The sequence below is a fragment of the Taudactylus pleione genome, unplaced genomic scaffold (assembly GCF_031769625.1).
Source record: "Taudactylus pleione unplaced genomic scaffold, aTauple2 ptg000070l, whole genome shotgun sequence".
Taxonomy (NCBI): Eukaryota; Metazoa; Chordata; class Amphibia; order Anura; family Myobatrachidae; genus Taudactylus; species Taudactylus pleione.
In genome coordinates this window covers 1,323,518-1,346,740 of record NW_028284472.1, presented here as the reverse complement: position 1 = coordinate 1,346,740, position 23,223 = coordinate 1,323,518, and the positions used below count along the sequence as shown (strand labels likewise).

General features: G+C 36.7%; 9 non-coding genes across 9 annotated transcripts; all 9 read left to right on the top strand.

Annotated features, from left to right (window-relative positions):
- The first annotated feature begins 728 nt into the window (after positions 1 to 728).
- TRNAA-UGC (transfer RNA alanine (anticodon UGC)) lies at positions 729 to 800 on the top strand. Its single transcript has one exon. It is a non-coding gene; the product is annotated as a tRNA-Ala (tRNA).
- A 2,673-nt stretch (positions 801 to 3,473) lies between these two features.
- Positions 3,474 to 3,545, top strand: TRNAA-UGC (transfer RNA alanine (anticodon UGC)). Its single transcript has one exon. It is a non-coding gene; the product is annotated as a tRNA-Ala (tRNA).
- A 4,489-nt stretch (positions 3,546 to 8,034) lies between these two features.
- TRNAA-UGC (transfer RNA alanine (anticodon UGC)) lies at positions 8,035 to 8,106 on the top strand. The gene has a single exon. It is a non-coding gene; the product is annotated as a tRNA-Ala (tRNA).
- Positions 8,107 to 9,870: 1,764 nt separating this feature from the next.
- Positions 9,871 to 9,942, top strand: TRNAA-UGC (transfer RNA alanine (anticodon UGC)). The gene has a single exon. It is a non-coding gene; the product is annotated as a tRNA-Ala (tRNA).
- Positions 9,943 to 12,618: 2,676 nt separating this feature from the next.
- Positions 12,619 to 12,690, top strand: TRNAA-UGC (transfer RNA alanine (anticodon UGC)). The gene has a single exon. It is a non-coding gene; the product is annotated as a tRNA-Ala (tRNA).
- Positions 12,691 to 17,191: 4,501 nt separating this feature from the next.
- Positions 17,192 to 17,263, top strand: TRNAA-UGC (transfer RNA alanine (anticodon UGC)). The gene has a single exon. It is a non-coding gene; the product is annotated as a tRNA-Ala (tRNA).
- A 1,772-nt stretch (positions 17,264 to 19,035) lies between these two features.
- Positions 19,036 to 19,107, top strand: TRNAA-UGC (transfer RNA alanine (anticodon UGC)). Its single transcript has one exon. It is a non-coding gene; the product is annotated as a tRNA-Ala (tRNA).
- A 2,676-nt stretch (positions 19,108 to 21,783) lies between these two features.
- On the top strand, positions 21,784 to 21,855 carry TRNAA-UGC (transfer RNA alanine (anticodon UGC)). The gene has a single exon. It is a non-coding gene; the product is annotated as a tRNA-Ala (tRNA).
- Positions 21,856 to 22,706: 851 nt separating this feature from the next.
- TRNAA-UGC (transfer RNA alanine (anticodon UGC)) lies at positions 22,707 to 22,778 on the top strand. The gene has a single exon. It is a non-coding gene; the product is annotated as a tRNA-Ala (tRNA).
- The last annotated feature ends 445 nt before the right edge of the window (positions 22,779 to 23,223 follow it).

Sequence of the window (23,223 nt, the reverse complement as noted above, 5' to 3'; positions counted from 1 at the left end):
TCAAATATGATTATATTCAACATCGTCTTCATACCATTTTTCAAAGTAAAGTTCCCATTGAATGCCTATAGCCATTCTCCTACACTGAGGGAAAACATATGGTAAGTAGGAAATAGATTATTTATTTTCAGTGGGAACTGAAGGCTACTACCTGAGCAAAGTTTAATAAAAGTGCGAGACAAATAATATAGTAAAACTAATTGATTAAGATTGAGAGACAAGTTCAAACACTTTGTGAACAAAAAGAGGATGGACATGGGCTTGGAGGGCAAGCACTTAATGAAATTCCAAAGCATGGAATGATGACAACATATCAACTCTAGATAGATTGTCTGGTGAAGCATTAGTTAGCAATGCCCAAGAGGCAGTCATAGCATGCATCCTTTGTGCCCTTCTACTAAGTTCTGACACTGATGACCAAACAGAATGTAAGAAAGCCCTCTAGTTAGCAAAACTTGATCAATATCCACACCATTCATTAGAAAAAGTAGGGTATTCTGATGACAAACCAGTCTCTGATGGAGAACTTTAAGAGCATTCCAATGTTTGGAATGGGCATCTCCTTGCATTCTCATCTGCCATGAAAACCATAAAGTCCTTGAAGTCAAGCATGGTATAATGGTTATACTTCCATCCTCTAAGATGTCCCTAATAACAATGAAAAGTAGTAAATCTCTAGTGAAATGTAAAGCTGCAATCACTTATGTATAAAAATATAGCAGCTCATAGGGGATGTAGCTCAGTGGTAGAGCGCATGCTTTGCATGTATGAGGCCCCGGGTTCAATCCCCGACATCTCCATGTTTTGCAAAATGCAGCTTTTTACCATATGTAAACTCTCTAGAAGAGCCACAGATAACAAGCAATCCAATAAAAGTACTCTACAGCAACAGTCAAAGTTGAATACAAATCATAAAAAATCAATCAAATATGATTATATTCAACATCGTCTTCATAGCATTTTTCAAAGTAAAGTTCCCATTGAATGCCTATTGCCATTCTCCTACACTGAGGGAAAACATATGGTAAGTAGGAAATAGATTTTTTATTTTCAGTGGGAACTGAAGGCGACTACCTGAGCAAAGTTTAATAAAAGAGCGAGACAAATAATATAGTAAAACTAATTGATTAAGATTGAGAGACAAGTTTAAACACTTTGTGAACAAAAAGAGGATGGACAAGGGCTTGGAGGGCAAGCACTTAATGAAATTTCAAAGCATGGAATGATGACAACATATCAACTCTAGATAGATTGTCTGGTGAAGCATTAGTTAGCAATGCCCAAGAGGCAGTCATAGCATGCATCCTTTGTGCCCTTCTACTAAATTCTGACACTGATGACCAACAGAATGTAAGAAAGCCCTCTAGTTAGCAAAACTTGATCAATATCTACACCATTCATTAGTAAAAGTAGGGGATTCTGATGATAAACCAGTCTCTGATGGAGAACTTTAAGAGCATTCCAATGTTCGGAATGGGCATCTCCTTGCATTCTCATCAGCCATGAAAACCATAAAGTCCTTGAAGTCAAGCATGGTATAATGGTTATACTTCCATCCTCTAAGATGTCCCTAATAACACTGAAAAGTAGTAAATCTCTAGTGAAATGTAAAGCTGCAATCACTTTTGCATAAGAAAATAGCAGCTCTAAGGGGATGTAGCTCAGTGCTTTGCATGTAGGAGGCCCCGGGTTCAATCCCAGGCATCTCCATGTTTTGCAAAATACAGCTTTTTACCATATGTAAACTCTCTAGAAGAGACACAGATAACAAGCAAACCAATAAAAGTAATCTACAGCAATAGTCAAAGTTGAATACAAATCATAAAAAATCAATCAAATATGATTATTTTCAACATCTTCTTCATACCATTTTTCAAAGAAAAGTTCCCATTAAATGCCTATTGCCATTCTCCTACACTGAGGGAAAACATATGGAAAGTAGGGAATAGTTTTTTTTATTTTCAGTGGGAACTGAAGGCGACTACCTGAGCAAAGTTTAATAAAAGAGTGAGACAAATAATATAGTAAAACTAATTGATTAAGATTGAGAGACAAGTTTAAACACTTTGTGAACAGAAAGAGGATGGACAAGGGCTTGGAGGGCAAGCCCTTAATGAAATTTCAAAGCATGGAATGATGACAACATATCAACTCTAGATAGATTGTCTGGTGAAGCATTAGTTAGCAATGCCCAAGAGGCAGTCATAGCATGCATCCTTTGTGCCCTTCTACTAAATTCTGACACTGATGACCAAACAGAATGTAAGAAAGCCCTCTAGTTAGCAAAACTTGATCAATATCTACACCATTCATTAGTAAAAGTAGGGGATTCTGATGATAAACCAGTCTCTGATGGAGAACTTTAAGAGCATTCCAATGTTCAGAATGGGCATCTCCTTGCATTCTCATCAGCCATGAAAACCATAAAGTCCTTGAAGTCAAGCATGGTATAATGGTTATACTTCCATCCTCTAAGATGTCCCTAATAACACTGAAAAGTAGTAAATCTCTAGTGAAATGTAAAGCTGCAATCACATTTGCATAAGAAAATAGCAGCTCTAAGGGGATGTAGCTCAGTGCTTTGCATGTAGGAGGCCCCGGGTTCAATCCCAGGCATCTCCATGTTTTGCAAAATGCAGCTTTTTACCATATGTAAACTCTCTAGAAGAGACACAGATAACAAGCAATCCAATAAAAGTACTCTACAGCAACAGTCAAAGTTGAATACAAATCATAAAAAATCAATCAAATATGATTATATTCAACATCGTCTTCATACCATTTTTCAAAGTAAAGTTCCCATTGAATGCCTATAGCCATTCTCCTACACTGAGGGAAAACATATGGTAAGTAGGAAATAGATTATTTATTTTCAGTGGGAACTGAAGGCTACTACCTGAGCAAAGTTTAATAAAAGAGCGAGACAAATAATATAGTAAAACTAATTGATTAAGATTGAGAGACAAGTTCAAACACTTTGTGAACAAAAAGAGGATGGACATGGGCTCGGAGGGCAAGCACTTAATGAAATTTCAAAGCATGGAATGATGACAACATATCAACTCTAGATATATTGTCTGGTGAAGCATTAGTTAGCAATGCCCAAGAGGCAGTCATAGCATGCATCCTTTGTGCCCTTCTACTAAGTTCTGACACTGATGACCAAACAGAATGTAAGAAAGCCCTCTAGTTAGCAAAACTTGATCAATATCCACACCATTCATTAGAAAAAGTAGGGTTTTCTGATGACAAACCAGTCTCTGATGGAGAACTTTAAGAGCATTCCAATGTTTGGAATGGGCATCTCCTTGCATTCTCATCAGCCATGAAAACCATAAAGTCCTTGAAGTCAAGCATGGTATAATGGTTATACTTACATCCTCTAAGATGTCCCTAATAACACTGAAAAGTAGTAAATCTCTAGTGAAATGTAAAGCTGCAATCACTTTTGTATAATAGTATAGCGGCTCATAGGGGATGTAGCTCAGTGGTAGAGCGCATGCTTTGCATGTATGAGGCCCCGGGTTCAATCCCCGGCATCTCCATGTTTTGCAAAATGCAGCTTTTTACCATATGTAAACTCTCTAGAAGAGCCACAGATAACAAGCAATCCAATAAAAGTACTCTACAGCAACAGTCAAAGTTGAATACAAATCATAAAAAATCAATCAAACATGATTATATTCAACATCGTCTTCATACCATTTTTCAAAGTAAAGTTCCCATTGAATGCCTATAGACATTCTCCTACACTGAGGGAAAACATATGGTAAGTAGGAAATAGATTTTTTATTTTCAGTGGGAACTGAAGGCGACTACCTGAGCAAAGTTTAATAAAAGAGCGAGACAAATAATATAGTAAAACTAATTGATTAAGATTGAGAGACAAGTTTAAACACTTTGTGAACAAAAAGAGGATGGACAAGGGCTTGGAGGGCAAGCACTTAATGAAATTTCAAAGCATGGAATGATGACAACATATCAACTCTAGATAGATTGTCTGGTGAAGCATTAGTTAGCAATGCCCAAGTGGCAGTCATAGCATGCATCCTTTGTGCCCTTCTACTAAATTCTGACACTGATGACCAACAGAATGTAAGAAAGCCCTCTAGTTAGCAAAACTTGATCAATATCTACACCATTCATTAGTAAAAGTAGGGGATTCTGATGATAAACCAGTCTCTGATGGAGAACTTTAAGAGCATTCCAATGTTCGGAATGGGCATCTCCTTGCATTCTCATCAGCCATGAAAACCATAAAGTCCTTGAAGTCAAGCATGGTATAATGGTTATACTTCCATCCTCTAAGATGTCCCTAATAACACTGAAAAGTAGTAAATCTCTAGTGAAATGTAAAGCTGCAATCACTTTTGCATAAGAAAATAGCAGCTCTAAGGGGATGTAGCTCAGTGCTTTGCATGTAGGAGGCCCCGGGTTCAATCCCAGGCATCTCCATGTTTTGCAAAATACAGCTTTTTACCATATGTAAACACTCTAGAAGAGCCACAGATAACAAGCAAACCAATAAAAGTAATCTTCAGTAATAGTCAAAGTTGAATACAAATCATAAAAAATCAATCAAATATGATTATTTTCAACATCTTCTTCATAGCATTTTTCAAAGTAAAGTTCCCATTGAATGCCTATTGCCATTCTCCTACACTGAGGGAAAACATATGGAAAGTAGGGAATAGTTTTTTTTATTTTCAGTGGGAACTGAAGGCGACTACCTGAGCAAAGTTTAATAAAAGAGCGAGACAAATAATATAGTAAAACTAATTGATTAAGATTGAGAGACAAGTTTAAACACTTTGTGAACAAAAAGAGGATGGACAAGGGCTTGGAGGGCAAGCACTTAATGAAATTTCAAAGCATGGAATGATGACAACATATCAACTCTAGATAGATTGTCTGGTGAAGCATTAGTTAGCAATGCCCAAGTGGCAGTCATAGCATGCATCCTTTGTGCCCTTCTACTAAATTCTGACACTGATGACCAACAGAATGTAAGAAAGCCCTCTAGTTAGCAAAACTTGATCAATATCTACACCATTCATTAGTAAAAGTAGGGGATTCTGATGATAAACCAGTCTCTGATGGAGAACTTTAAGAGCATTCCAATGTTCGGAATGGGCATCTCCTTGCATTCTCATCAGCCATGAAAACCATAAAGTCCTTGAAGTCAAGCATGGTATAATGGTTATACTTCCATCCTCTAAGATGTCCCTAATAACACTGAAAAGTAGTAAATCTCTAGTGAAATGTAAAGCTGCAATCACTTTTGCATAAGAAAATAGCAGCTCTAAGGGGATGTAGCTCAGTGCTTTGCATGTAGGAGGCCCCGGGTTCAATCCCAGGCATCTCCATGTTTTGCAAAATACAGCTTTTTACCATATGTAAACACTCTAGAAGAGCCACAGATAACAAGCAAACCAATAAAAGTAATCTTCAGTAATAGTCAAAGTTGAATACAAATCATAAAAAATCAATCAAATATGATTATTTTCAACATCTTCTTCATAGCATTTTTCAAAGTAAAGTTCCCATTGAATGCCTATTGCCATTCTCCTACACTGAGGGAAAACATATGGAAAGTAGGGAATAGTTTTTTTTATTTTCAGTGGGAACTGAAGGCGACTACCTGAGCAAAGTTTAATAAAAGAGTGAGACAAATAATATAGTAAAACTAATTGATTAAGATTGAGAGACAAGTTCAAACACTTTGTGAACAGAAAGAGGATGGACAAGGGCTTGGAGGGCAAGCACTTAATGAAATTTCAAAGCATGGAATGATGACAACATATCAACTCTAGATAGATTGTCTGGTGAAGCATTAGTTAGCAATTCACAAGAGGCAGTCATAGCATGCATCCTTTGTGCCCTTCTGCTAAATTCTGACACTGATGACCAAATAGAATGTAAGAATGCCCTCTAGTTAGCAAAACTTGATCAATATCTACACCATTCATTAGTAAAAGTAGGGGATTCCGATGATAAACCAGTCTCTGATGGAGAACTTTAAGAGCATTCCAATGTTTGGAATGGGCATCTCCTTGCATTCTCATCAGCCATGAAAACCATAAAGTCCTTGAAGTCAAGCATGGTATAATGGTTATACTTCCATCCTCTAAGATGTCTCTAATAACACTGAAAAGTAGTAAATTTATAGTGAAAAATAAAGCTGCAATCACTTTTGTATAAAACTATAGCAGCTCATAGGGGATATAGCTCAGTGGTAGAGCGCATGCTTTGCATGTATGAGGCATCTCCATGTTTTGCAAAATGCAGCTTTTTACCATATGTAAACTCTCTAGAAGAGCCACAGATAACAAGCAATCCAATAAAAGTACTCTACAGCAACAGTCAAAGTTGAATACAAATCATAAAAAATCAATCAAATATGATTATATTCAACATCGTCTTCATATCATTTTTCAAAGTAAAGTTCCCATTGAATGCCTATAGCCATTCTCCTACACTGAGGGAAAACATATGGTAAGTAGGAAATAGATTATTTATTTTCAGTGGGAACTGAAGGCGACTACCTGAGCAAAGTTTAATAAAAGAGCGAGACAAATAATATAGTAAAACTAATTGATTAAGATTGAGAGACAAGTTTAAACACTTTGTGAACAAAAAGAGGATGGACAAGGGCTTGGAGGGCAAGCACTTAATTAAATTTTAAAGCATGGATTGATGACAACATATCAACTGTAGCTAGATTGTCTGGTGAAGCATTAGCTAGCTAGCCCAAGAGGCAGTAATAGCATGCATCCTTTGTGCTCTTCTACTAAGTTCTGACACTGATGACCAAACAGAATGTAAGAAAGCCCTCTAGTTAGCAAAACTTGATCAATATCCACACCATTCATTAGTAAAATAGGGGATTCTGATGATAAACCAGTCTCTGATGGAGAACTTTAAGAGCATTCCAATGTTCGGAATGGGCATCTACTTGCATTCTCATCAGCAATGAAAACCATAAAGTCCTTGAAGTTAAGCATGGTATAAAGGTTATACTTCCATCCTCTAAGATGTCCCTAATAACACTGAAAAGTAGTAAATCTCTAGTGAAATGTAAAGCTGCAATCACTTGTGCATAAAAATATAGCATCTCATAGGGGATGTAGCTCGGTGGTAGAGTGCATATATGAGGACAAGGGTTCAATCCCCGGCATCTTCATGTTTTGCAAAATACAGCTTTTTGCCATAGGTAAACTGTCTAGAAGAGCCAAAGATAACAAGCAAACCAATAAAAGTACTCTATAGCAATAGTCAAAGTTGAATACAAATCATAAAAAATCAATCTAATATGATTATATTCATCATCGTCTTCATTCCATTTTTCAAAGTAAAGTTCCCATTGAATGCTTATTACCATTCTCCTACACTGAGGGAAAACATATGGTAAGTAGGAAATAGATTTTTAATTTACAGTGTGAACTGAAGGCGACTACCCGAGCAAAGTTTAATAAAAGAGCGCGACAAATAATATAGCAAATCTAATTGATTAAGATTGAGAGACAAGTTCAATCACTTTTGTGAACAAAAAGAGGATGGACATGGGCTTGGAGGGCAAGCACTTAATGAAATTTCAAAGCATGGATTGATGACAACATATCAACTGTAGCTTGATTGTCTGGTGAAGCATTAGCTAGCTAGCCCAAGAGGCAGTAATAGCATGCATCCTTTGTGCCATTCTACTAAGTTCTGACACTGATGACCAAACAGAATGTAAGAATGCCCTCTAGTTAGCAAAACTTGATCAATATCTACACCATTCATTAGTAAAAGTAGGGGATTCTGATGATAAACCAGTCTCTGATGGAGAACTTTAAGAGCATTCCAATGTTTGGAATGGGCATCTCCTTGCATTCTCATCAGCCATGAAAACCATAAAGTCCTTGAAGTCAAGCATGGTATAATGGTTATACTTCCATCCTCTAAGATGTCTCTAATAACACTGAAAAGTAGTACATTTCTAGTGAAAAGTAAAGCTGCAATCACTTCTGTATAAAAATATAGCAGCTCATAGGGGATGTAGCTCAGTGGTAGAGCGCATGCTTTGCATGTATGAGGCCCCGGGCTCAATCTCTGGCATCTCCATGTTTTGCAAAATGCAGCTTTTTACCATATGTAAACTCTCTAGAAGAGCCACAGATAACAAGCAATCCAATAAAAGTACTCTACAGCAACAGTCAAAGTTGAATACAAATCATAAAAAATCAATCAAATATGATTATATTCAACATCGTCTTCATACCATTTTTCAAAGTAAAGTTCCCATTGATTGCCTATAGCCATTCTCCTACACTGAGGGAAAACATATGGTAAGTAGGAAATAGATTATTTATTTTCAGTGGGAACTGAAGGCTACTACCTGAGCAAAGTTTAATAAAAGTGCGAGACAAATAATATAGTAAAACTAATTGATTAAGATTGAGAGACAAGTTCAAACACTTTGTGAACAAAAAGAGGATGGACATGGGCTTGGAGGGCAAGCACTTAATGAAATTCCAAAGCATGGAATGATGACAACATATCAACTCTAGATAGATTGTCTGGTGAAGCATTAGTTAGCAATGCCCAAGAGGCAGTCATAGCATGCATCCTTTGTGCCCTTCTACTAAGTTCTGACACTGATGACCAAACAGAATGTAAGAAAGCCCTCTAGTTAGCAAAACTTGATCAATATCCACACCATTCATTAGTAAAATAGGGGATTCTGATGATAAACCATTCTCTGATGGAGAACTTTAAGAGCATTCCAATGTTCGGAATGGGCATCTACTTGCATTCTCATCAGCAATGAAAACCATAAGGTCCTTGAAGTCAAGCATGGTATAAAGGTTATACTTCCATCCTCTAAGATGTCCCTAATAACACTGAAAAGTAGTAAATCTCTAGTGAAATGTAAAGCTGCAATCACTTGTGCATAAAAATATAGCATCTCATAGGGGATGTAGCTCGGTGGTAGAGTGCATATATGAGGACAAGGGTTCAATCCCCGGCATCTTCATGTTTTGCAAAATACAGCTTTTTGCCATAGGTAAACTGTCTAGAAGAGCCAAAGATAACAAGCAAACCAATAAAAGTACTCTATAGCAATAGTCAAAGTTGAATACAAATCATAAAAAATCAATCTAATATGATTATATTCATCATCGTCTTTAGTCCATATTTCAAAGTAAAGTTCCCATTGAATGCTTATTACCATTCTCCTACACTGAGGGAACACATATGGTAAGTAGGAAATAGATTTTTAATTTACAGTGGGAACTGAAGGCGACTACCCGAGCAAAGTTTAATAAAAGAGCGCGACAAATAATATAGCAAATCTAATTGATTAAGATTGAGAGACAAGTTCAAACACTTTTGTGAACAAAAAGAGGATGGACATGGGCTTGGAGGGCAAGCACTTAATGAAATTTCAAAGCATGGATTGATGACAACATATCAACTGTAGCTAGATTGTCTGGTGAAGCATTAGCTAGCTAGCCCAAGAGGCAGTAATAGCATGCATCCTTTGTGCCATTCTACTAAGTTCTGACACTGATGACCAAACAGAATGTAAGAATGCCCTCTAGTTAGCAAAACTTGATCAATATCTACACCATTCATTAGTAAAAGTAGGGGATTCTGATGATAAACCAGTCTCTGATGGAGAACTTTAAGAGCATTCCAATGTTTGGAATGGGCATCTCCTTGCATTCTCATCAGCCATGAAAACCATAAAGTCCTTGAAGTCAAGCATGGTATAATGGTTATACTTCCATCCTCTAAGATGTCTCTAATAACACTGAAAAGTAGTAAATTTCTAGTGAAAAGTAAAGATGCAATCACTTCTGTATAAAAATATAGCAGCTCATAGGGGATGTAGCTCAGTGGTAGAGCGCATGCTTTGCATGTATGAGGCCCCAGGCTCAATCTCTGGCATCTCCATGTTTTGCAAAATGCAGCTTTTTACCATATGTAAACTCTCTAGAAGAGCCACAGATAACAAGCAATCCAATAAAAGTACTTTACAGCAACAGTCAAAGTTGAATACAAATCATAAAAAATCAATCAAATATGATTATATTCAACATCGTCTTCATACCATTTTTCAAAGTAAAGTTCCCATTGATTGCCTATAGCCATTTTCCTACACTGAGGGAAAACATATGGTAAGTAGGAAATAGATTATTTATTTTCAGTGGGAACTGAAGGCTACTACCTGAGCAAAGTTTAATAAAAGAGCGAGACAAATAATATAGTAAAACTAATTGATTAAGATTGAGAGACAAGTTCAAACACTTTGTGAACAAAAAGAGGATGGACATGGGCTTGGAGGGCAAGCACTTAATGAAATTCCAAAGCATGGAATGATGACAACATATCAACTCTAGATAGATTGTCTGGTGAAGCATTAGTTAGCAATGCCCATGAGGCAGTCATAGCATGCATCCTTTGTGCCCTTCTACTAAGTTCTGACACTGATGACCAAACAGAATGTAAGAAAGCCCTCTAGTTAGCAAAACTTGATCAATATCCACACCATTCATTAGAAAAAGTAGGGTATTCTGATGACAAACCAGTCTCTGATGGAGAACTTTAAGAGCATTCCAATGTTTGGAATGGGCATCTCCTTGCATTCTCATCTGCCATGAAAACCATAAAGTCCTTGAAGTCAAGCATGGTATAATGGTTATACTTCCATCCTCTAAGATGTCCCTAATAACACTGAAAAGTACTAAATCTCTAGTGAAATGTAAAGCTGCAATCACTTTTGCATAAGAAAATAGCAGCTCTAAGGGGATGTAGCTCAGTGCTTTGCATGTAGGAGGCCCCGGGTTCAATCCCCGGCATCTCCATGTTTTGCAAAATACAGCTTTTTACCATATGTAAACTCTCTAGAAGAGACACAGATAACAAGCAAACCAATAAAAGTAATCTACAGCAATAGTCAAAGTTGAATACAAATCATAAAAAATCAATCAAATATGATTATTTTCAACATCTTCTTCATAGCATTTTTCAAAGTAAAGTTCCCATTGAATGCCTATTGCCATTCTCCTACACTGAGGGAAAACATATGGAAAGTAGGGAATAGTTTTTTTTATTTTCAGTGGGAACTGAAGGCGACTACCTGAGCAAAGTTTAATAAAAGAGCGAGACAAATAATATAGTAAAACTAATTGATTAAGATTGAGAGACAAGTTTAAACACTTTGTGAACAGAAAGAGGATGGACAAGGGCTTGGAGGGCAAGCACTTAATGAAATTTCAAAGCATGGAATGATGACAACATATCAACTCTAGATAGATTGTCTGGTGAAGCATTAGTTAGCAATGCCCAAGAGGCAGTCATAGCATGCATCCTTTGTGCCCTTCTACTAAATTCTGACACTGATGACCAAACAGAATGTAAGAAAGCCCTCTAGTTAGCAAAACTTGATCAATATCTACACCATTCATTTGTAAAAGTAGGGGATTCTGATGATAAACCAGTCTCTGATGGAGACCTTTAAGAGCATTCCAATGTTCGGAATGGGCATCTCCTTGCATTCTCATCAGCCATGAAAACCATAAAGTCCTTGAAGTCAAGCATGGTATAATGGTTATACTTCCATCCTCTAAGATGTCCCTAATAACACTGAAAAGTAGTAAATCTCTAGTGAAATGTAAAGCTGCAATCACTTTTGCATAAGAAAATAGCAGCTCTAAGGGGATGTAGCTCAGTGCTTTGCATGTAGGAGGCCCCGGGTTCAATCCCAGGCATCTCCATGTTTTGCAAAATACAGCTTTTTACCATATGTAAACTCTCTAGAAGAGACACAGATAACAAGCAAACCAATAAAAGTAATCTACAGCAATAGTCAAAGTTGAATACAAATCATAAAAAATCAATCAAATATGATTATTTTCAACATCTTCTTCATAGCATTTTTCAAAGTAAAGTTCCCATTGAATGCCTATTGCCATTCTCCTACACTGAGGGAAAACATATGGAAAGTAGGAAATAGTTTTTTTTATTTTCAGTGGGAACTGAAGGCGACTACCTGAGCAAAGTTTAATAAAAGAGTGAGACAAATGATATAGTAAAACTAATTGATTAAGATTGAGAGACAAGTTCAAACACTTTGTGAACAGAAAGAGGATGGACAAGGGCTTGGAGGGCAAGCACTTAAATAATTTTTCAAAGCATGGAATGATGACAACATATCAACTCTAGATAGATTGTCTGGTGAAGCATTAGTTAGCAATGCCCAAGAGGCAGTTATAGCATGCATCCTTTGTGCCCTTCTACAAAATTCTGACACTGATGACCAAACAGAATGTAAGAATGCCCTCTAGTTAGCAAAACTTGATCAATATCTACACCATTCATTAGTAAAAGTAGGGGATTCTGATGATAAACCAGTCTCTGATGGAGAACTTTAAGAGCATTCCAATGTTTGGAATGGGCATCTCCTTGCATTCTCATCAGCCATGAAAACCATAAAGTCCTTGAAGTCAAGCATGGTATAATGGTTATACTTCCATCCTCTAAGATGTCTCTAATAACACTGAAAAGTAGTAAATTTCTAGTGAAAAGTAAAGCTGCAATCACTTTTGTATAAAAATATAGCAGCTCATAGGGGATGTAGCTCAATGGTAGAGCGCATGCTTTGCATGTATGAGGCCCCGGGTTCAATCTCTGGCATCTCCATGTTTTGCAAAATGCAGCTTTTTACCATATGTAAACTCTCTAGAAGAGCCACAGATAACAAGCAATCCAATAAAAGTACTCTACAGCAACAGTCAAAGTTGAATACAAATCATAAAAAATCAATCAAATATGATTATATTCAACATCGTCTTCATACCATTTTTCAAAGTAAAGTTCCCATTGAATGCCTATAGCCATTCTCCTACACTGAGGGAAAACATATGGTAAGTAAGAAATAGATTATTTATTTTCAGTGGGAACTGAAGGCTACTACCTGAGCAAAGTTTAATAAAAGAGCGAGACAAATAATATAGTAAAACTAATTGATTAAGATTGAGAGACAAGTTCAAACACTTTGTGAACAAAAAGAGGATGGACATGGGCTTGGAGGGCAAGCACTTAAAGAAATTTCAAAGCATGGAATGATGACAACATATCAACTCTAGATAGATTGTCTGGTGAAGCATTAGTTAGCAATGCCCAAGAGGCAGTCATAGCATGCATCCTTTGTGCCCTTCTACTAAGTTCTGACACTGATGACCAAACAGAATGTAAGAAAGACCTCTAGTTAGCAAAACTTGATCAATATCTACACCATTCATTAGAAAAAGTAGGGTATTCTGATGACAAACCAGTCTCTGATGGAGAACTTTAAGAGCATTCCAATGTTTGGAATGGGCATCTCCTTGCATTCTCATCAGCAATGAAAACCATAAAGTCCTTGAAGTCAAGCATGGTATAATGGTTATACTTCCATCCTCTAAGATGTCCCTAATAACACTGAAAAGTAGTAAATCTCTAGTGAAATGTAAAGCTGCAATCACTTTTGCATAAGAAAATAGCAGCTCTAAGGGGATGTAGCTCAGTGCTTTGCATGTAGGAGGCCCCGGGTTCAATCCCAGGCATCTCCATGTTTTGCAAAATACAGCTTTTTACCATATGTAAACACTCTAGAAGAGCCACAGATAACAAGCAAACCAATAAAAGTAATCTACAGCAATAGTCAAAGTTGAATACAAATCATAAAAAATCAATCAAATATGATTATTTTCAACATTTTCTTCATAGCATTTTTCAAAGTAAAGTTCCCATTGAATGCCTATTGCCATTCTCCTACACTGAGGGAAAACATATGGAAAGTAGGGAATAGTTTTTTTTATTTTCAGTGGGAACTGAAGGCGACTACCTGAGCAAAGTTTAATAAAAGAGTGAGACAAATAATATAGTAAAACTAATTGATTAAGATTGAGAGACAAGTTCAAACACTTTGTGAACAGAAAGAGGATGGACAAGGGCTTGGAGGGCAAGCACTTAATGAAATTTCAAAGCATGGAATGATGAAAACATATCAACTCTAGATAGATTGTCTGGTGAAGCATTAGTTAGCAATTCCCAAGAGGCAGTCATAGCATGCATCCTTTGTGCCCTTCTGCTAAATTCTGACACTGATGACCAAATAGAATGTAAGAATGCCCTCTAGTTAGCAAAACTTGATCAATATCTACACCATTCATTAGTAAAAGTAGGGGATTCTGATGATAAACCAGTCTCTGATGGAGAACTTTAAGAGCATTCCAATGTTTGGAATGGGCATCTCCTTGCATTCTCATCAGCCATGAAAACCATAAAGTCCTTGAAGTCAAGCATGGTATAATGGTTATACTTCCATCCTCTAAGATGTCTCTAATAACACTGAAAAGTAGTAAATTTATAGTGAAAAATAAAGCTGCAATCACTTTTGTATAAAACTATAGCAGCTCATAGGGGATATAGCTCAGTGGTAGAGCGCATGCTTTGCATGTATGAGGCATCTCCATGTTTTGCAAAATGCAGCTTTTTACCATATGTAAACTCTCTAGAAGAGCCACAGATAACAAGCAATCCAATAAAAGTACTCTACAGCAACAGTCAAAGTTGAATACAAATCATAAAAAATCAATCAAATATGATTATATTCAACATCGTCTTCATACCATTTTTCAAAGTAAAGTTCCCATTGAATGCCTATAGCCATTCTCCTACACTGAGGGAAAACATATGGTAAGTAGGAAATAGATTATTTATTTTCAGTGGGAACTGAAGGCGACTACCTGAGCAAAGTTTAATAAAAGAGCGAGACAAAAAATATAGTAAAACTAATTGATTAAGATTGAGAGACAAGTTTAAACACTTTGTGAACAAAAAGAGGATGGACAAGGGCTTGGAGGGCAAGCACTTAATTAAATTTTAAAGCATGGATTGATGACAACATATCAACTGTAGCTAGATTGTCTGGTGAAGCATTAGCTAGCTAGCCCAAGAGGCAGTAATAGCATGCATCCTTTGTGCTCTTCTACTAAGTTCTGACACTGATGACCAAACAGAATGTAAGAAAGCCCTCTAGTTAGCAAAACTTGATCAATATCCACACCATTCATTAGTAAAATAGGGGATTCTGATGATAAACCATTCTCTGATGGAGAACTTTAAGAGCATTCCAATGTTCGGAATGGGCATCTACTTGCATTCTCATCAGCAATGAAAACCATAAAGTCCTTGAAGTCAAGCATGGTATAAAGGTTATACTTCCATCCTCTAAGATGTCCCTAATAACACTGAAAAGTAGTAAATCTCTAGTGAAATGTAAAGCTGCAATCACTTGTGCATAAAAATATAGCATCTCATAGGGGATGTAGCTCGGTGGTAGAGTGCATATATGAGGACAAGGGTTCAATCCCCGGCATCTTCATGTTTTGCAAAATACAGCTTTTTGCCATAGGTAAACTGTCTAGAAGAGCCAAAGATAACAAGCAAACCAATAAAAGTACTCTATAGCAATAGTCAAAGTTGAATACAAATCATAAAAAATCAATCTAATATGATTATATTCATCATCGTCTTCAGTCCATTTTTCAAAGTAAAGTTCCCATTGAATGCTTATTACCATTCTCCTACACTGAGGGAAAACATATGGTAAGTAGGAAATAGATTTTTAATTTACAGTGGGAACTGAAGGCGACTACCCGAGCAAAGTTTAATAAAAGAGCGCGACAAATAATATAGCAAATCTAATTGATTAAGATTGAGAGACAAGTTCAAACACTTTTGTGAACAAAAAGAGGATGGACATGGGCTTGGAGGGCAAGCACTTAATGAAATTTCAAAGCATGGATTGATGACAACATATCAACTGTAGCTAGATTGTCTGGTGAAGCATTAGCTAGCTAGCCCAAGAGGCAGTAATAGCATGCATCCTTTGTGCCCTTCTACTAAGTTCTGACACTGATGACCAAACAGAATGTAAGAATGCCCTCTAGTTAGCAAAACTTGATCAATATCTACACCATTCATTAGTAAAAGTAGGGGATTCTGATGATAAACCAGTCTCTGATGGAGAACTTTAAGAGCATTCCAATGTTTGGAATGGGCATCTCCTTGCATTCTCATCAGCCATGAAAACCATAAAGTCCTTGAAGTCAAGCATGGTATAATGGTTATACTTCCATCCTCTAAGATGTCTCTAATAACACTGAAAAGTAGTAAATTTCTAGTGAAAAGTAAAGCTGCAATCACTTCTGTATAAAAATATAGCAGCTCATAGGGGATGTAGCTCAGTGGTAGAGCGCATGCTTTGCATGTAGGAGGCCCCGGGCTCAATCTCTGGCATCTCCATGTTTTGCAAAAAGCAGCTTTTTACCATATGTAAACTCTCTAGAAGAGCCACAGATAACAAGCAATCCAATAAAAGTACTCTACAGCAACAGTCAAAGTTGAATACAAATCATAAAAAATCAATCAAATATGATTATATTCAATATCGTCTTCATACCATTTTTCAAAGTAAAGTTCCCATTGAATGCCTATAGCCATTCTCCTACACTGAGTGAAACATATGGTAAGTAGGAAATAGATTATTTATTTTCAGTGGGAACTGAAGGCTACTACCTGAGCAAAGTTTAATAAAAGAGCGAGACAAATAATATAGTAAAACTAATTGATTAAGACTGAGAGACAAGTTCAAACACTTTGTGAACAAAAAGAGGATGGACATGGGCTTGGAGGGCAAGCACTTAATGAAATTTCAAAGCATGGAATGATGACAACATATCAACTCTAGATAGATTGTCTGGTGAAGCATTAGTTAGCAATGCCCAAGAGGCAGTCATAGCATGCATCCTTTGTGCCCTTCTACTAAGTTCTGACACTGATGACCAAACAGAATGTAAGAAAGCCCTCTAGTTAGCAAAACTTGATCAATATCCACACCATTCATTAGAAAAAGTAGGGTATTCTGATGACAAACCAGTCTCTGATGGAGAACTTTAAGAGCATTCCAATGTTTGGAATGGGCATCTCCTTGCATTCTCATCAGCCATGAAAACCATAAAGTCCTTGAAGTCAAGCATGGTATAATGGTTATACTTACATCCTCTAAGATGTCCCTAATAACACTGAAAAGTAGTAAATCTCTAGTGAAATGTAAAGCTGCAATCACTTTTGTATAATAGTATAGCAGCTCATAGGGGATGTAGCTCAGTGGTAGAGCGCATGCTTTGCATGTATGAGGCCCCGGGTTCAATCCCCGGCATCTCCATGTTTTGCAAAATGCAGCTTTTTACCATATGTAAACTCTCTAGAAGAGCCACAGATAACAAGCAATCCAATAAAAGTACTCTACAGCAACAGTCAAAGTTGAATACAAATCATAAAAAATCAATCAAATATGATTATATTCAACATCGTCTTCATACCATTTTTCAAAGTAAAGTTCCCATTGAATGCCTATAGCCATTCTCCTACACTGAGGGAAAACATATGGTAAGTAGGAAATAGATTTTTTATTTTCAGTGGGAACTGAAGGCGACTACCTGAGCAAAGTTTAATAAAAGAGCGAGACAAATAATATAGTAAAACTAATTGATTAAGATTGAGAGACAAGTTTAAACACTTTGTGAACAAAAAGAGGATGGACAAGGGCTTGGAGGGCAAGCACTTAATGAAATTTCAAAGCATGGAATGATGACAACATATCAACTCTAGATAGATTGTCTGGTGAAGCATTAGTTAGCAATGCCCAAGAGGCAGTCATAGCATGCATCCTTTGTGCCCTTCTACTAAATTCTGACACTGATGACCAACAGAATGTAAGAAAGCCCTCTAGTTAGCAAAACTTGATCAATATCTACACCATTCATTAGTAAAAGTAGGGGATTCTGATGATAAACCAGTCTCTGATGGAGAACTTTAAGAACATTCCAATGTTTGGAATGGGCATCTCCTTGCATTCTCATCAGCCATGAAAACCATAAAGTCCTTGAAGTCAAGCATGGTATAATGGTTATACTTCCATCCTCTAAGATGTCTCTAATAACACTGAAAATTAGTAAATTTCTAGTGAAAAGTAAAGCTGCAATCACTTTTGTATAAAAATATAGCAGCTCATAGGGGATGTAACTCAGTGGTAGAGCGCATGCTTTGCATGTATGAGGCCCCGGGTTCAATCATCGGCATCTCCATGTTTTGCAAAATGCAGCTTTTTACCATATGTAAACTCTCTAGAAGAGCCACAGATAACAAGCAATCCAATAAAAGTACTCTACAGCAACAGTCAAAGTTGAATACAAATCATAAAAAATCAATCAAATATGATTATATTCAACATCGTCTTCATACCATTTTTCAAAGTAAAGTTCCCATTGAATGCCTATAGCCATTCTCCTACACTGAGGGAAAACATATGGTAAGTAGGAAATAGATTATTTATTTTCAGTGGGAACTGAAGGCTACTAAATGAGCAAAGTTTAATAAAAGAGCGAGACAAATAATATAGTAAAACTAATTGATTAAGATTGAGAGACAAGTTCAAACACTTTGTGAACAAAAAGAGGATGGACATGGGCTTGGAGGGCAAGCACTTAATGAAATTTCAAAGAATGGAATGATGACAGCATATCAACTCTAGATAGATTGTCTGGTGAAGCATTAGTTAGCAATGCCCAAGAGGCAGTCATAGCATGCATCCTTTGTGCCCTTCTACTAAGTTCTGACACTGATGACCAACAGAATCTAAGAAAGCCCTCTAGTTAGCAAAACTTGATCAATATCCACACCATTCATTAGAAAAAGTAGGGTATTCTGATGACAAACCAGTCTCTGATGGAGAACTTTAAGAGCATTCCAATGTTTGGAATGGGCATCTCCTTGCATTCTCATCAGCAATGAAAACCATAAAGTCCTTGAAGTCAAGCATGGTATAATGGTTATACTTCCATCCTCTAAGATGTCCCTAATAACACTGAAAAGTAGTAAATCTCTAGTGAAATGTAAAGCTGCAATCACTTTTGTATAAAAATATAGCAGCTCATAGGGGATGTAGCTCAGTGGTAGAGCGCATGCTTTGCATGTATGAGGCCCCGGGTTCAATCCCTGGCATCTCCATGTTGTGCAAAATGCAGATTTTTACCATATGTAAACTCTCTAGAAGAGCCACAGATAACAAGCAATCCAATAAAAGTACTCTACAGCAACAGTCAAAATTGAATACAAATCATAAAAAATCAATCAAATATGATTTTATTCAACATCGTCTTCATACCATTTTTCAAAGTAAAGTTCCCATTGAATGCCTATAGCCATTCTCCTACACTGAGGGAAAACATATGGTAAGTAGGAAATAGATTTTTTATTTTCAGTGGGAACTGAAGGGGACTACCTGAGCAAAGTTTAATAAAAGAGCGAGACAAATAATATAGTAAAACTAATTGATTAAGATTGAGAGACAAGTTTAAACACTTTGTGAACAAAAAGAGGATGGACAAGGGCTTGGAGGGCAAGCACTTAATGAAATTTCAAAGCATGGAATGATGACAACATATCAACTCTAGATAGATTGTCTGGTGAAGCATTAGTTAGCAATGCCCAAGAGGCAGTCATAGCATGCATCCTTTGTGCCCTTCTACTAAATTCTGACACTGATGACCAACAGAATGTAAGAAAGCCCTCTAGTTAGCAAAACTTGATCAATATCTACACCATTCATTAGTAAAAGTAGGGGATTCTGATGATAAACCAGTCTCTGATGGAGAACTTTAAGAGCATTCCAATGTTCGGAATGGGCATCTCCTTGCATTCTCATCAGCCATGAAAACCATAAAGTCCTTGAAGTCAAGCATGGTATAATGGTTATACTTCCATCCTCTAAGATGTCCCTAATAACACTGAAAAGTAGTAAATCTCTAGTGAAATGTAAAGCTGCAATCACTTTTGCATAAGAAAATAGCAGCTCTAAGGGGATGTAGCTCAGTGCTTTGCATGTAGGAGGCCCCGGGTTCAATCCCAGGCATCTCCATGTTTTGCAAACTACAGCTTTTTACCATATGTAAACTCTCTAGAAGAGCCACAGATAACAAGCAAACCAATAAAAGTAATCTACAGCAATAGTCAAAGTTGAATACAAATCATAAAAAATCTATCAAATATGATTATTTTCAACATCTTCTTCATAGCATTTTTCAAAGTAAAGTTCCCATTGAATGCCTATTGCCGTTCTCCTACACTGAGGGAAAACATATGGAAAGTAGGGAATAGTTTTTTTTATTTTCAGTGGGAACTGAAGGCGACTACCTGAGCAAAGTTTAATAAAAGAGTGAGACAAATAATATAGTAAAACTAATTGATTAAGATTGAGAGACAAGTTCAAACACTTTGTGAACAGAAAGAGGATGGACAAGGGATTGGAGGGCAAGCACTTAATGAAATTTCAAAGCATGGAATGATGACAACATATCAACTCTAGATAGATTGTCTGGTGAAGCATTAGTTAGCAATTCCCAAGAGGCAGTCATAGCATGCATCCTTTGTGCCCTTCTGCTAAATTCTGACACTGATGTCCAAATAGAATGTAAGAATGCCCTCTAGTTAGCAAAACTTGATCAATATCTACACCATTCATTAGTAAAAGTAGGGGATTCTGATGATAAACCAGTCTCTGATGGAGAACTTTAAGAGCATTCCAATGTTTGGAATGGGCATCTCCTTGCATTCTCATCAGCCATGAAAACCATAAAGTCCTTGAAGTCAAGCATGGTATAATGGTTATACTTCCATCCTCTAAGATGTCTCTAATAACACTGAAAAGTAGTAATTTTATAGTGAAAAATAAAGCTGCAATCACTTTTGTATAAAACTATAGCATCTCATAGGGGATGTAGCTCGGTGGTAGAGTGCATATATGAGGACAAGGGTTCAATCCCCGGCATCTCCATGTTTTGCAAAATACAGCTTTTTGCCATAGGTAAACTGTCTAGAAGAGCCAAAGATAACAAGCAAACCAATAAAAGTACTCTATAGCAATAGTCAAAGTTGAATACAAATCATAAAAAATCAATCTAATATGATTATATTCATCATCGTCTTCATTCCATTTTTCAAAGTAAAGTTCCCATTGAATGCTTATTACCATTCTCCTACACTGAGGGAAAACATATGGTAAGTAGGAAATAGATTTTTAATTTACAGTGTTAACTGAAGGCGACTACCCGAGCAAAGTTTAATAAAAGAGCGCGACAAATAATATAGCAAATCTAATTGATTAAGATTGAGAGACAAGTTCAAACACTTTTGTGAACAAAAAGAGGATGGACATGGGCTTGGAGGGCAAGCACTTAATGAAATTTCAAAGCATGGATTGATGACAACATATCAACTGTAGCTAGATTGTCTGGTGAAGCATTAGTTAGCTAGCCCAAGAGGCAGTAATAGCATGCATCCTTTGTGCCCTTCTACTAAGTTCTGACACTGATGACCAAACAGAATGTAAGAATGCCCTCTAGTTAGCAAAACTTGATCAATATCTACACCATTCATTAGTAAAAGTTGGGGATTCTGATGATAAACCAGTCTCTGATGGAGAACTTTAAGAGCATTCCAATGTTTGGAATGGGCATCTCCTTGCATTCTCATCAGCCATGAAAACCATAAAGTCCTTGAAGTCAAGCATAGTATAATGGTTATACTTCCATCCTCTAAGATGTCTCTAATAACACTGAAAAGTAGTAAATTTCTAGTGAAAAGTAAAGCTGCAATCACTTCTGTATAAAAATATAGCAGCTCATAGGGGATGTAGCTCAGTGGTAGAGCGCATGCTTTGCATGTATGAGGCCCCGGGCTCAATCTCTGGCATCTCCATGTTTTGCAAAATGCAGCTTTTTACCATATGTAAACTCTCTAGAAGAGCCACAGATAACAAGCAATCCAATAAAAGTACTCTACAGCAACAGTCAAAGTTGAATACAAATCATAAAAAATCAATCAAATATGATTATATTCAACATCGTCTTCATACCATTTTTCAAAGTAAAGTTCCCATTGATTGCCTATAGCCATTCTCCTACACTGAGGGAAAACATATGGTAAGTAGGAAATAGATTATTTATTTTCAGTGGGAACTGAAGGCTACTACCTGAGCAAAGTTTAATAAAAGAGCGAGACAAATAATATAGTAAAACTAATTGATTAAGATTGAGAGACAAGTTCAAACACTTTGTGAACAAAAAGAGGATGGACATGGGCTTGGAGGGCAAGCACTTAATGAAATTCCAAAGCATGGAATGATGACAACATATCAACTCTAGATAGATTGTCTGGTGAAGCATTAGTTAGCAATGCCTAAGAGGCAGTCATAGCATGCATCCTTTGTGCCCTTCTACTAAGTTCTGACACTGATGACCAAACAGAATGTAAGAAAGCCCTCTAGTTAGCAAAACTTGATCAATATCCACACCATTCATTAGAAAAAGTAGGGTATTCTGATGACAAACCAGTCTCTGATGGAGAACTTTAAGAGCATTCCAATGTTTGGAATGGGCATCTCCTTGCATTCTCATCAGCCATGAAAACCATAAAGTCCTTGAAGTCAAGCATGGTATAATGGTAATACTTCCATCCTCTAAGATGTCCCTAATAACACTGAAAAGTAGTAAATCTCTAGTGAAATGTAAAGCTGCAATCACTTTTGTATAAAAATATAGCAGCTCATAGGGGATGTAGCTCAGTGGTAGAGCGCATGCTTTGCATGTATGAGGCCCCGGGTTCAATCCCTGGCATCTCTATTTTTTGCAAAATGCAGCTTTTTACCATATGTAAACTCTCTAGAAGAGCCACAGATAACAAGCAATCCAATAAAAGTACTCTACAGCAACAGTCAAAGTTGAATACAAATCATAAAAAATCAATCAAATATGATTATATTCAACATCGTCTTCATACCATTTTTCAAAGTAAAGTTCCCATTGAATGCCTATTGCCATTCTCCTACACTGAGGGAAATCATATGGTAAGTAGGAAATAGATTTTTTATTTTCAGTAGGAACTGTTGGTGACTACCTGAGCAAAGTTTAATAAAAGAGCGAGACAAATAATATAGTAAAACTAATTGATTAAGATTGAGAGACATATTCAAACACTTTGTGAACAAAAAATGATGGACATGGGCTTGGAGGGCAAGCTCTTAATGAAATTTCAAAGCATGGATTGATGACAACATATCAACTGTAG